Source organism: Hemitrygon akajei, chromosome 2, assembly GCF_048418815.1.
Source record: "Hemitrygon akajei chromosome 2, sHemAka1.3, whole genome shotgun sequence".
In the NCBI taxonomy this organism is placed as follows: domain Eukaryota; kingdom Metazoa; phylum Chordata; class Chondrichthyes; order Myliobatiformes; family Dasyatidae; genus Hemitrygon; species Hemitrygon akajei.
In genome coordinates this window covers 99,226,892-99,242,552 of record NC_133125.1, presented here as the reverse complement: position 1 = coordinate 99,242,552, position 15,661 = coordinate 99,226,892, and positions in this window count along the sequence as shown.

Below are 15,661 nucleotides of genomic sequence, written 5' to 3'. Positions count from 1 at the left end.
ACGAAGTCTGAGCCATGATCTCAGTGGAATATTATTATAGATACAGGCAACTGGGAAGTAAAAGCTAAGATGTGTTATTTAGGCTATAGAAAGGAATAATGATAAAAACAAATGCACTGTCTATAACTGAAGAAGACAACTGGGATGGATAAACACCTACTGATCCAACCATTAATAGGATAAATAAAATTTGCTTGGACAATTTCATTTTAAATAATTGCATTGGAATTTTGTGTTAGTTTTTATGCTTCTAAATAGTACAAACTTATTGCCTTCTTTCTTGCTATATATCTTCAGGATATTATTACAGAGCTTAATCTGCATAATTTTTCCCCATGGATTTCTTTTGCAGATGTTGCTTGGTAAAATATGAATTTAAGCAGGGATAATGACCATGCTTACATAAATGTTATGAAGTTCCATTTAATATATTTTACAACATAGCAAATGATTTCTCTAATTTTGCAATGAAGTAAAAGCCACTATGCTGACCAAATAAATTCGGTATTTAATCTCAATGCTTTCACCGTAAATTTCTCAGTTTTTCCCCATCTCTCCGTTTATCTCTTTCCACCTTAATTCTTTTGGTTTATTCCTTATCTTTAATTCTTCTTATCTCACTGCTTTCTTTTTGTTTAGCTTTTTACTTCCCCCTCAGTCCTTTTGCTTTCTGTTCATTACTTCATTTTTCTTTTTGCTTCATCCCTTTCTCTTTGTCTTTTCTAACACTCACATTCCTTAACTGTTAAATTAATCCTTTCACTCTTTCTCCTCTCTGCATCGCTTCCAGGGTTTTCATAACTCCTTGATTTCTCCACCAAATGGTGACTGAGACAGCCTACAGGTGTATATATATATGGGTGATATTCAGGTAGGAAGGTTTTGAATCTAAGCCATTCAAAAATTCAAAGTACAGTTATCATCAAAGTATGTATGTAGTATACAGCCCTGAAATTTGTCAAAAAAAAATCCATGGAACCAACTCGTTCAAAAAACATAAAACATCAAACCTCCCTCCTGCCACGTGCGAAAAAAATGTTCAAACGGCAACAAATGAAAGCAAAAACACAGAATATAAAATGCAAAATCAAAAGGCGTATTTCAGTACAGTTCAGCTCAGTGTTCATTATCTCCAGGACTCCCTGATTCAATAAATACTCAAAAGTAGCAACAAAGAAAAGAATGACCAGAACTGGAAGACATCATTACCCTGAATCAGCGTCCAAAACTACAATCTGCATTGAATAAGCCTTGCTCTGCACATTCCCCTGACAGCATCGAGGGAGAGAGAGGTCATTCAAACACCAGAACCTTCCTCGGGCTTAGTGAGCGACAGGCTGCCACACACAGATACCTTCTCCGGCAGCAGTAAGCGAGAGGCTAGTAGACGGTGCAGAACACTCGATGATTTCAATCTTCCATGGTGTTTCAGTTGGCAAGATCAACGAGAGCTGGAGCCAATAATTGGCTCGCACCCCATCTCCTGGCTTACTGACCTCCATGCTGCACGCTTTGTTCGCAACCTTGTGGAACACTCTTGGAGACAGCATTGCCCGATCAGCCTGAAATCACACTGTCAGAACATAGATTACAGCCTCTAGCAGTAGCAGAACCATATAGGAAATAAAAAGAAGATGTAAGGGAAGTGAAAAGAATTGCTTCATTACCCATCCTGAGGATGTTTCCTTTGGTAACGTTGTTCGTTGATGCCATCTTCTTCTCTTTGCCTAAGGTTTATGTTCCCAGGATACTAATGATCCAGAAACGATCTCTCACAAGTTTTCCCTTTATAACCCTCGATCCAGAGTTGAATAAAAATCAATTAATATAGATGATTAGACTACCAGTTTCCTGAAATGCATAATTCAAAATGATAACATAAAGTACAATGAACAATTGAGGAAAGATTAACTGCCCATAATGTTTAGTTTCATTATTCAGTAATAGAGCTAATTCATTGCTAACATAAAGCAGAAATTATCTGGATAAAAATGGTGTCAAATGATATCCTTACCAATCTTCCTAAATCTCTGCTGTTTTGTGAAATGGGTAATGTTAATCTAAACAGGTATTTAATAGTATTTATTCAAAATGCAGCATACGAATATTACCTTTATGAACTTGAGGTAAAGCTTCGGATATTAAACATTTCTTTTCTCTTAGCAGTATATGGAGAGTGTTGCAGTCTTTGCTTTCTGCTATGACTGAATAATGTCAGACTAAAAGTATTAAAGTGGATTATGTTGGTAATATAAACCCTTTCTACTGGAGTAATGTACTCTGAATCAGTAGGGTGAAAACTTATAAAAGAGTGGTAATGATGTTAAGCTTTGTAACTTCAAAACATTAAACTAATTCAAAGGAAGACAAGGGAGCCCAAAATGTGAGTCTATCTTCATGTTTACTTTTAACCGAGGCTGGCACGCACCACATGATAGCATGATAACGTATGCAATTCATGTATTTAAACATATAACCCGCAATGAATCATTTAAATAAACAAGAATATTTAATCAAAATATATATACAAGATTCCTCAGATATTACAGAAATATTAAATACAAAACACTTCTCCATGCTTAGCTATAAACTCCAGCTCAATAGAGAATGCATTTCAACTATGTACACAGCATGTTATATAAGACCATGAGATATAGGAGCAGAATTAGGCCATTTAGCCCATCGAGTCTGCTCTGCCATTTCATCATGGCTGATTCATTTTTCCTCTCAGGCCCAATCCCCTGCCTTCCCTCAGTATCTCATCACGCCCTGACCAATCAAGAATCTATCAACCTCTGCCTTGAATATAAATACAGACTTGGCTTCCACAGCTGCCAATGGCAAAGAATTCCACAGATTCACCACTTTCTGGCTAAAGATATATCTCCTCATTGTTGTTCTAAAAGGACACCCATCTATTCTGAGGCTGTATCCTCTGGTCTTAGACTCTCCCACCATAGGAAACATCCTCTCCACATGTACTGTATCAAGGCCTTTTACCATTTGATATGTTTCAATGAGATCACCCCTCGTTCTTCTGAATTTCAACAAATCCAGGCCCAGAATCATCGAATACTTCTCATATGATGAGCTATTCAATCTTGGAATCATTTTTGTGAACACCTATGAACCCTCTCCACCTTTCAGCACATTCCTTCTAAGATAAAGGGCCCAAGACTGCTCATGATACTCTGTGATGCCCCTCAGCACTTTATAAAGACTCAACATTACATTCTTGCTTTTACATTCCAGTCCTCTGGAAATGAATGCTAACATCGCATTTGCCTTCCTCATCGCAGACTCAACTTACAAATTAGCCTTTAGGGAATACTGCACAAGGACTCCCAAGTCCCTTTGTGCTTCAGACTTTTGTAACATCTTGAAGGAGATGTTACTTCTGATCCACACTGACTATTGACTCCCAATGAGCAAGTCAAGGATCCAGCTGCAAAGGGAGGTACAGATGCCTAGGTTTTGGAGCTTGTTGATTGGAACTGAGGGTATGGTTGTATTGAATGCTGAACTGTAATCAATAAACAGAAGCTTGACATGGGTATTACCATTGTCCAGGTGTTCCAAGGCCAAGTGAAATTCCATCTGTTGTTGACCTACTGTGGTGATAAGCAAATTGCATTGGGTTTAGGCCCTTGCTTAGACAAGGGTTGATTCTAGCCATGACCAATGTCTCAAAACAATACAGCAGTGATAGATTAAAGATATCTTTGAACACCCCTGCCAGTCATTTGGCACTGGTTTTCAGAACCCTATCAGGTACACCAGCAGGGCCTGGTAACTTGCATGGGTTCACCCTCTCGAAAGATGTTCTAACGTCAGCCCCTCAGAGGTCACAAGGCCTCCAGACACTGCCAGGATTCTCATATATGTAGTTTGATTCTCTCTTTGTAAACGTGCATAAAAGGCATTACGCTCATCTGGGAGTGGCACATCACAGTTATTCATCATGTTAGGTTTCAATTTGTAGAAAGTAATAGGCTGCAAACCCTGCCAGAACTGATGTGCATCCAATTCTGTCCCTAACTTAAATCTGAATTGTTCTTTCACTCATAAAGTATCCTCCTGTAGGTCATTCCGGGACTTACTGTGTAGTTCTGGATCTAGCCCTCAGCCTACTATGAATCTCCTGGTTCATCAATGGCTTCTGGTTCAGGTATGTCCAATATATTCTCAAAGGCACACACTCATCCATATAAGTCTTGATGAAGTCGTTGACAACTGTGACACATTCATTCAGATTTGAAGATGAATCCCTAAATATTATCTAGTCCACTGAATCAAACAGTTCTGTAAGAGCTCCACCACCTTCCTTGACCTCTTCCTCACTTTCTTCCTTCTTGGTCCTCACCACAGGTACTGCAGACTTTAATCTCTGCCTTTATCCCAGGTGTAGAAGTCCGGCCAGAATTTACAAAGTATGGGAATGGGATGATACAGTAAATGGTGGTATAACTGTGGTCAAGTGTGTTGGCTCCCCTGATTCAGAATCAGAATCAGGTTTATTATCACCGGCATGTGTCATGAAATTTGTTAACTCAGCAGCAGCAGTTCAATGTAATACATAATATAGAAGAAGCAGAAAAAAATAATGATAATAATAAACAAATAAGTAAATCAATTACAGTATACAATTGATAAAAAATTGTGCAAAAATACAGAAAAAAATATAACTTTAAAAAAAGTGAAGTAGTGTCCAAAGGTTCAATGTCCATTTAGGAATCAGATTTCAGAGGGGAAGAAGCTGTTCCTGAATCGCTGAGTGTGCGCCTTCAGGTTTCTGTACCTCCTGCCTGATGGTAACAGTGAGAAAAGAGAATGCCCTGGGTGCTGGAAGTCCTTAATAATGGAAGCTGCCTGTCTGAGACACCACACCTTGAAGATGTCCTGAGTACTTTGTAGGCTAGTAGCCAAGATAGAGCCAACTAATTTTACAACCTTCTGCAGCTTCTATTGGTCCTATGCAGTAACCCCCTCCATACCAGACAGTTTTGCAGCCTGTCAGAATGCTCTCCATGGTACAACTATAGAAGTTTTTGAGTGTATTTGTTGACATACCAAATCTCTTCAAACTCCGAATGAAGTTCCTTCATCTTCCCCTTCCTGAAGTCCACAATCAGCTCTTTCGTCTAACTGATGTTGAGTGCCAGGTTGTTGCTGCGACACCGCTCCGCTACTTGGCATATCTCGCTCCTGTAGGCCCTCTGCTCTCCATATGAGATTCTACCAACAATGGTTGCATCGTCAGCAAATTTATAGATGGTATTTGAGCTATGCCTAGCCACACAGTCATGGGTATAGAGAGGGTAGAGCAGTGGGCTAAGCACACACCCCTGAGGTGCACTGGTGCTGATCGTCAGTGAGGAGGAGATGTTATCACCAATCTGCACAGGCTATAGTCTTCCAGTTAGGAAGTTGCAGATCCAATTGCAGAGGGAGGTACAGAGACCCAGGTTCTGCAGCTTCTCAATCAGGATTGTGGGAATGATGGTATTAAATGCTGAGCTATAGTTGAAGAACAGCATCCTGACATAGTAGTTTGCATTGTCCAGGTGGTCTAAGGCCATGTGAAGAGCCACTGAGATTGCATCTGCCATTGACCTATTGTGGCAATAGGCAAAATACAATGGGTCCAGGTTCTTGCTGAGGCAGGAATTCAGTCAAGTCAGACCAACCTCTCAAAGCATTTCATCACTGTAGATGTGAGTGCTACACACAGGTGATACGTTGGTGTTATAACTTCCAGATAAAGACAAGACAAGCAGCAGCTTACCGATAGTTCAAAAGGCAAGAAACATAACACCTTCTCTGAAGGAAACAATGAAGAGTGCCAATTTGGAGAGGTCGAGAACTGCTTCAGGCTGGGCAGCGAGATCTAAGCCCAGAGTGAATTGCTGGGTGGTGTGGTCCAGGCCCAGAGCACTTCACTGTGGCAAGGCCTGGGTCCTAATACGAGGCACAATCTGCTGTTTGGACAGTTTAAACGCTGGCCCAGATAGACAGGACAGGCAGGGTGTCGGGAGAGGTGGCAAGAGTCGTGCTGATATTGCTCACTCTCCCGCAATGTTCACTCGTCTCTCCATGACAAGAAAGTTGTGAAATTGCCCCTTGTTGCTGTACTCCGTGTCTGCGAGCTTTGTGGTAACTTGCTCTAGTAATATGATGAACTGAGACTGAGGCTTTGGGCCTACTCCACGCTGCTCCAGGGATTCGGACCAGAGGACTCAGTTCGGTTCGGAATGCTGTTGCTTGTTTCTATTGTTTGCATCGTTTGTATTTTTCTCTTTCTCTGCACATTGGGGGTTGGTCTTTATTTTTTTTAATGGGGTTCTTTTAGGTTTTTGCTTCATGGCTGCCTGTAGGTGGACAAATCTCAAGGTTGTATAGTTCATGCATTCTTTGATAGTAAATGTGCTTTGAAACCTTGAGATCTGATATCAACATATGATGTGATATATTGGTATCATATGCTCTCTACTATTTGATATTTCTACCCTGGGAAAAAGATTCTGACTATTTATCGGATATCATGATATTATATACATATCAATTCGCACTCAGCCTCTGAAGCTCTGGTGAAAACACTCCAGATTTGTCCAACAACCCCTAATACCTAATGATACAGCCAACATCCAGTGATCCTCCTCTACATCCACATCCTTCCTGCAATGTGGTGACAGAACAACACAGAATATCCGGTTGTGGCCAAAGAAAAGTTTTATACAATTGCAACATAATCTTCCATTGCTTATGCTCAATATCCCAACCGATGAAACATACTGTACACCTTCTTTGCATCCTATCTCCCTGTGTTGCCACTTTCAGGATATCATCTGAACAGTCTGTATTGAGGAATCTGACAAGGTCCCTCATCACAGGCTGATCCAGAAGGTTAAAAGACAGGATAGATTGAATTCATATGTTGCTTGGTCCGTTGAGGGAGTGGTGTTTATCTGACTGGAGGTCTGTGACCAGGGATGTTCTGCAGAGATGAGTGCCGGGATCTTTGTTTTCTCGTGAGATGCTCTAGAAGGTTATCAATAAATTCAAAATGTCAAAGAATATTCATGATCAAAGTATGTATGCAGTATACAACTCTGAGGTTTGTCTCCTTCCAAAGACAGCCTCAAAACAAAGAATAGCCATTGAGCCTGTTCAAAGAGAAAAAAAATCAAACACCCCCTCCCTTCCTCCTACACATAAAAAAAGCAAATCACAAATTAGTTGGTAAAATGGCAAATGGGCTTAAGCTGCAGAAAAATGAGGTGGACAAAGTAAAGGTTACTAAAGAAGATCAAATTCAAGGTGGAAGTATACAGTAAATGGAAGTACCTTTTAGAGTACTGATGTACCACAGCATCTTGGGTTGCAAGACTGCAGGTCCTTGAAAGTGGCAAAGCAAGTAGAAAGGTTGTAAAGAAGGTATGTAGCATCCTTGCCTTCAGTTAGGATCTTGTGTACAAAAAGTTTGAAAGTCATTTTGCAGCTCTATAAAATACTTGTTAGGCTTCATTTGAAATATTTTGTTCTGTTTTACTTACCAGATTAGATGAAGGAAATGGAAGCTTTGAAAAGCGTGCAAACAAGGTTCACCAAGGTGCTGTCTTCATTAGAAAGTATTAGCTATAAGGAAAGGTTGAATAAACTTTAATTTTACTCTCTGGTGTACTGGAGGCTGATGGAAGTTTACAAAACTCTGAGAAGCATAGTTCGAATGTTGGAGTCTTTTTCCCAAGGTGGAAGCATCAAATATTAAAGGGCATGATGTTAAGGTGAGAGGGCAAGTTCTTGTTTGTGTGTTAAAAATAAAAAGAGCTGTAGCTCCCTGGAATAGATACTAGGGCAAATGGTGGAAGTAGATGTCATGGTGGGATTTTGTCCAGGCAGATGAAGATGCAAGGAAAGGAATTAGTTTGGTTTGGCATCATGGTTGGACCAAGGGATATTTTCATAAGCTCCACTGTTCTAAATTATATGCTGTTATTTAACAACTACACATGATTTATAATTTGCAGTAGACAGTTGTATTAACAATCCTAATAATAGTCATGCATGCTCTTAACTCGGTACAGGGAGTTGCCCTCTGGAACAGGAAGGTGAAGAGGTACATTTAAATTGCTTAAAAACATATTTATCTTGAGAAACAATATTACACAACTTTCCAAATTACACAAAAGCAAGCAAAGAAGAGAATTAACAATGTTTTTATTTGCAAATGCTTATCTACTGGTCCTTAGATGTCACTTTACCTCAAGTATCTAGTCACATACTGAAAAGTCAGGCAAGTTGAAGTGGTCAGATTTGTTGTGTATTTAATATTTCAGTAATTGAGTAATCTTGTCTGTGTATACTAGACAGCATAGCTTTAAGGTGTGAGGGAAAAGTTTAAAGGGGATTTAGAAGGCAATATTTTTACAGATAGAATAGTAAATGCCAGAAACATGCTGCCAGGGGAAATGGTGTGCAGAGAAAACTTGATGGGCCAAATGGTTTAATTCTATTCCTATGTCTTACGATGTTATGGTGGAACAGATATGATGCCTACATTTCAGAGGCATTTAGACAGGCATATTAACAGGTACAAATAGAGGACAATGGACCACATGTGGGCAGATACAATTAGAGAAAAATACAGCAGAGAAATAGGCCTTTTGGCTCATCTAGTCTGTGTCAGACCATTTAAACTGCCCACTCCCATCGATCTGCACCCAGACCATTGCCCCCATCCATGTACCTATCCAAACTTCTCTCAAAGGTTGAAATTGCGCTTAATGCCACACTTATACTGGCAGCTTGTTCCATATTCTCACCACCCTCTAAGATTAGTTTGATTTGGTATCATTCTCAATATTGTGGTCAAATGGACTGTTCCTGTGTTGTACTCTTCCGTGATTTGTATTCCAGATGTAGTTATGATGTAACCTGATATTTTAAAAAGTAACATTTGGCTTATAATCTTTGCTAATGCATATTTAAATATTTTGAGCACATTTTTCATCATTTTAAAATAATTAAAAACAAAATAGCACACACTTAGCAATGTGATGGTTAGACCAATTATCCCTTTAACTTATCAAAGTTGGCACTTAGGTAGCAAAGTGCTTTTGCTTGCAGTGTCTTTGTTCTTAAATAAGTATGTCAGCTGTGCTTTGTTCTCTTAACAACTGCAGACACATTCAGTGCACAATACATTGTGGTTCGGTGATATCCGTAGGACTGCTGTTACAACATGCTCACTCATTTAGATTCCTTGTGTACTCCAACCTCTGTCAATAAGCTCCGAGACCTTCCACAGTAGGCGATTGCGACTGAGATCTAAAGAGCAGAAGGCAAGTATTCGGACATCTGACTACTTCCAATATCTGGTAATTGTCTGAAAACTCTTAGCCGTCCTTGCTTTATTTCCTGGTCTTTTGAAATGAACACTCTTATTTATTGTAATACTCATTTTAAGGTAGAGCAGACAAAATCATCTACCACATCAGATAGCTAACGTCACTGTCTAGCAAGAGATTTGACATGTTTTGTGGGGACAGATATCTTGAAATCATAATCATTCTCAAGGTAAATAATGGTTTGGGCTTGGTTGTTTTCTACTCACGTTTTTACATTAGGTAGAAAGACATTGGGGTGCAGCCCCGTGGATGGCCTCATTCCTCACCGGTGCTTCCGACTGAAGGGTCGAGGGAGATTGAAACATTGAGACAGCACTCTATGTTGCTGTCAAAGTAAGCAACACTGGAGGCTGTAACATCGAAACAGCGAGCTGTCGGCCTCCCCTCTCGCTGTGGCAGGAGCGATAACCTTTTCTGCCTTGTTAGTGAGAGAGAGAGAGCGACAGAGCCTGTGGGATAGAATGGGCGGTGCTTTTTTGATAAACTTTATTTCATGGTCTCTAAAGGCTATCCAATTGCATGGTGGGTGGTGGGGGGGCTCTGATTCTTTACTGAAGCAAGTGGGGGAGAGGGGAAAGGGGGAGGGTTGATGCTTTTGCGGCTGATTGTGCATGGGAGGGGAGGGATGCTTTGGGGTTCTAGCAATTTCCTGTCATTCACTCTTTGGGGTTTTTCTGTTTCATGAATGTCTACAAAGAGTAAGAATTTCAGGTTGTACACTGTAAACATTCTCTGATATTAAGTTGAACCATTGACACTGCATAGAGTTGCTGATCTTCTGTAGATTGGTCCTTCAATTTATTTTAGAACAGTTTCCTTCAGGGACCATTTTTAATTCTAAAGAACTGGTATTATTTTATTCTTGAGTACTTCATAATGTCAGATTTTTTAGAGAGTAAACATAACAATCCCATTCATTTTCCAAATAACCTTGACACATTCTTCTTCCCACACAGTAATGCTTTTAATGCAGATACTTGTTGGAGCAGGAGACAGAGAGATTAGTGACCTGTATCATGACCAAAACCTTTCCCTCAATTTCAGCAAAACAAAGGAGCTAGTCATTGATGTCAGGAAGGAGACCAGTGCAAATAATGCTGTCTACATCAACAGTGCTGAAGTTGAAAGGGTTGGGAGTTTGATGTTCTTAAGAGTGAACATCACTAACAGTCCAACCATATAACCATATAACAATTACAGTACGGAAACAGGCCATCTCAGCCCTTCTAGTACATGCTGAACACTTACTCTCACCTAACCCCACTGACCAGCACTCAGCCTATAACCCTCCATTCCTTTCCTGTCCATATACCTATCCAATTTTGCTTTAAATGATAATACCGAACCTGGTTCTACCACTTCTATTGGAAGCTCATTCCACACAGCTACCACTCTCTGAGTAAAGAAATTCCCCCTCATGTTATCCTTAAACTTTTGCCCCCTAAGTCTCAACTCATGTCCTCTTGTTCGAATCTCCCCTACTCTCAATGGAAAAAGCCTATCCACGTCAACTCTATCTATACCCCTCATAATTTTACATACCTCTATCAAGTCCCTCCTCAACCTTCTACGCTCCAAAGAATAAAGGTCTAACTTGTTCAACCTTTCTCTGTAACTTAGGTGCTGAAACCCAGGTAACATTCTAGTAAATCTTCTGTGTACTCTCTCTATTTTGTTGACATCTTTCCTATAATTTGATGACCAGAACTGTACACAATACTCAAAATTTGGCCTTACCAATGCCTTGTACAATTTTAACATTACATCCCAACTCCTATACTCAATGCTCTGATTTATAAAGGCCAACATACCAAAAGCTTTCTTCACCACCCTATCCACATGAGATTCCACCTTCAGGGAACTATGCACCATTATTCCTAGATCACTCTGTTCTACTGCATTCTTCAATGCCCTACCATTTATCATGTATGTCCTATTTTGATTAGTCATACCAAAATGTAGCACCTCACACTTATCAGCATTAAACTCCATCTGCCATCGCTCAGCCCACTCTTCTAACTTGCCTAAATCTCTCTGCAAACTTTGAAAACCTACTTCATTATCCACAACGTCACCTACCTTAGTATCATCTGCATACTTACTAATCCAATTTACCACCCAATCATCCAGATCATTAATGTATATGACAAACAACATTGGACCAAATACAGATCCCTGAGGCACACCACTAGTCACCGGCCTCCAACCTGACCTGACAAATAGTTATCCACCACTACTCTCTGGCATCTCCCATCCAGCCACTGTTGAATCCATTTTACTACTTCAATATTAATACTTAATGATTGAACCTTCCTAACTAACCTTCCATGCAGAACCTTGTCAGAGGCCTTACTGAAGTCCATAAAGACAACATCCACTGCTTTACCCTTGTTAACTTTCCTCGTAACCTCTTCAAAAAATTCAATAAGATTTTCTGTGGAAGAGATCAAGAATCCCGGATCTCTGTTGCCTTCCCTGGTGCCAGGGTCCGCAATATCTCGGATCGAGTTCTTAGTATTCTCAAGAGGGAGAGTGAGCAGCCGGATGTTGTGGTCCATGTAGGGACCAATGACGTGGGTAGGAAGAGTGAGGAGGTCCTGAAAGGTGAGTTTAGGGAGCTAGGTGCCAAGTTAAAGGACAGGACCTTCAGGATAGCAATCTCAGGATTGCTACCAGTGCCACGTGCAGGTGGGTTTAGAAATAGTAAGATAGTGCAGATCAACACGTGGCTGAAGACATGGTGCAGGAGGGAGGGCTTCAGATTTATAGATAATTGGGCAGTTTTCCAGGAAAGGTGGGACCTGTTCCAGCAGGACTGTTTACATCTGAACTGGAGGGGAACAAATATTCTTGCAGGTAGGTTTGCTAGAGAGGCTGCAGTGGATTTAAACTAGATATGAGGGGGGGGGGGGAGGGGAACCAGAGTGTAGCAACAGATGTGTGGGAGAAGGAAGAAAAAGAAGACAGTAAAGTTCTTTGTACTTTTAGAGGTAAACAGAGAGGAAGAGGTAGAGAATTTCTTAAATGCATTTATTTTAATGCTAGGAGCATTGTAAGAAAGGTGGATGAGCTTAGAGCATGGATTGATACCTGGAAATATGATGTTGTAGCTATTAGTGAAACATGGTTGCAGGAGGGGTGTGATTGGCAACTAAATATTCCTGGATTTTGTTGCTTCAGGTGCGATAGAATCAGAGGGACAAGAGGGGGAGATGTTTCGTTGCTTGTCAGAGAAAGTATTACAGCGGTGCTCTGGCAGGATAGATTAGAGGGCTCATCTAGAGAGACTATTTGGGTAGAATTAAGGAATGGGAAAGGTGTAGTAACACTTATAGGGGAGTATTGTAGACCACCTAATGGGGAGTGAGAATTGGAGCAGCAAATTTGCAAGGAGATAGCAGATATTTGTAGTAAGCACAGGGTTGTGATTGTAGGAGATTTTAATTTTCCACACATAGACTGGGAAGCCCATTCTGTAAAAGGGCTGGATGGTTTGGAGTTTGTAAAATATGTGCAGGATAGCTTTTTGCAGCAATACATAAAGGTACCAACTAGAGAAGGGGCAGTGTTGGATCTCCTGTTAGGGCATGAAATAGGTCAGGTGATGGAGGTATGTGTTGGGGAGCACTTCGGGTGCAGTGATCACAATGCTATTAGGTTCAATATAATTATGGAGAAGGATAGGACTGGACCCAGGGTTGAGATTTTTGATTGGAGAAAGGCTAACTTTGAGGAGATGTGAAAGGATCTAGAAGGAGTGGATTGGGACAATTTGTTTTATGGGAAGGATGTAATAGAGAAATGGCGGTCAGTTAATGGTGTAATCTTTGTGTGTTCCTGTTAGATTGAAAGGAAAGGTTAAAAGTTTGAGAGAGCCATGGTTTTCAAGGGATATTGGAAACTTGGTTAGGAAAAAGAGAGATATCTACAATAAATATAGGCAGCATGGAGTAAATGAGGTGCTCAAGGAATATAAAGAATGTAAGAAGAATCTTAAGAAAGAAATTAGAAAAGCTAAAAGAAGATATGAGGTTGCTTTGGCAAGTAAGGTGAAAATAAATCCGAAGGGTTTCTACAGTTATATTAATAGCAAAAGGATAGTGAGGGATAAAACTGGTCTCTTATAGAATCAGAGTGGACAGCTATGCGTGGAGCCAAAAGAGATGGGGGATATTTTGAACAATTTCTTTTCTTTGGAATTCACTAAGGAGAAGGAATTTGAATTGTGTAAGGTAAGGGAAATGAGTAGGGAAGTTATGGAAACTATAATGATTAAAGAGGAGGAAGTACTGGCGCTTTTAAGGAATATAAAAGTGGTTAAATCTCCGGGTCCTGACAGGATATTCCCTAGGACCTTGAGGGAGGTTAGTGTAGAAATAGCAGGGGCTCTGACAGAAATATTTCATATGTCATTAGAAATGGGGATGGTGCCAGAGGATTAGCATATTGCTCTTGTGGTTCCATTGTTTATAAAGGGTTCTAAGAGTAAACCTAGCAATTATAGGCCTGTCAGATTGATGTCAGTGGTGGGTAAATTAATGGAAAGTATTCTTAGAGATAGTATATATAATTATCTGGATAGACAGGGTCTGATTAGGAACAGTCAACATGGATTTGTGCGTGGAACATCATTTAGACACCTTAGCCAAGAAAGCTCAGGAATGCCTCTACTTCCTCAGGAGGCTAAAGCAATTTGGCATGTCCCCCACCGACCCTTCTCATTTTAATCAATGCACCATAGAAAGCATCCTGACTAGACTCATCACAGCTTGTTGTGACAACTGCTCTGCATGTGACAAGAAATGCGAGAGTTGCGTTTGCAGCTCAGAATGTTATAGATACCAAACTTCCCTCTACAGTCTTTGTTTCTATTTATCACAGTCTTGGTAAAGCAACCTACGTACTCAAAGACCCAGGTCACCTTGGACATTTTCTCCGCTCCTCCATCTGGAAGAAGACACAGAAGTCTGAAAACATGTATCAATCACCAGGCTCAAGGATAGCATCTATGTAAGCAATTACAGGACTATTTCCTGGTTCCCTAGAGTGATAATTTGGGCTCTTGAACTCATGATCTACTTTGTCATTGGCTGCACTGTACTTTCTCTGTACCTGTTCAGTGTAATTCTGCATTCAGCCATTGTTTTCTTTTGCACTACCTCAATGCACTGTATAATGAATAGATCTGTATGGAAAGCATACACGACAAGTTTTTCACTATACCTCAGTACATGTGACAATAATTAACCAATTCAATTCAATCACGTCAGTTCACTGTCTGACTCCTTTGACTGCAGGCAGAGGAGATAGCCACTTTGTTGGTAATTATCCTTAATATCTACAGGAGAGGATGAGAACTCACTTGATACTGTTTTTGAGATGGTGCTAGTCATACAGATTTGAATTAGAATACATTTCCATACAACTTGCATCACTCTGTCAATCGGTTGTTTAAATTGTCAATAAATTAATCTGTGTTCCCCAAGTTCATCCATTCTGTAAGATGATGTGGAATTTCAAAAATGTCTGAAGGGCAGACTGTACCTCTCTCATTATCATTGCAAAAAAATTAAATGAGGCATGTTTAATGTCTTCTGCAATTAAACACAATAGGAAAATATTTCTTATTTCTTTCGATCTTAGGCTTCTAAATGAAAGAAACCCTGCTGAGATTCTTGTTGCTTTGGTGGCAAAAACATCTCCACAGGTGCCAGTTGCCCATAAAGCAAGACACATTTTAAAATTTTTAAAATCCTGTTGGAACATAGAAAATATTTTGAAACCAGGGCAGCACAGTAGCATAGCAGGTGGCATAACCCGATTACAGGACCAGGAACCTGGGTTCAATGTCTGTTGCTGTCTGTAAGGAATTTCTACATTCTTCCTGTGACTGCATGGGTTTCCTCCAGGTGCTCCGGATCTCTCTCACAGTCCAAAGATGCACTAGTTGCTAGGTTAATTGTTCACACATGTGCAACTGGCCAGCACAAGTTTGTTGGGCCAAAGGGATCTTTATTGTGTTGTATCTCTAAATAAGTACAAACATGACTAGCATAAGGGTGAACCATGACTCGCTAAGTTTATTAAATTTCTGGAGCAGTTATTAGATGAATAAGAGTATCCATTTTTATAAAAAATGTGTAATTTGATGCATCGTGTTTTTAATATTTCAATACGAGTAATCTCATATATATCGGTTGATTAAGCATTCTTGTTTATTTAAATAATATGGGTTATATGTAAAATACATTTAT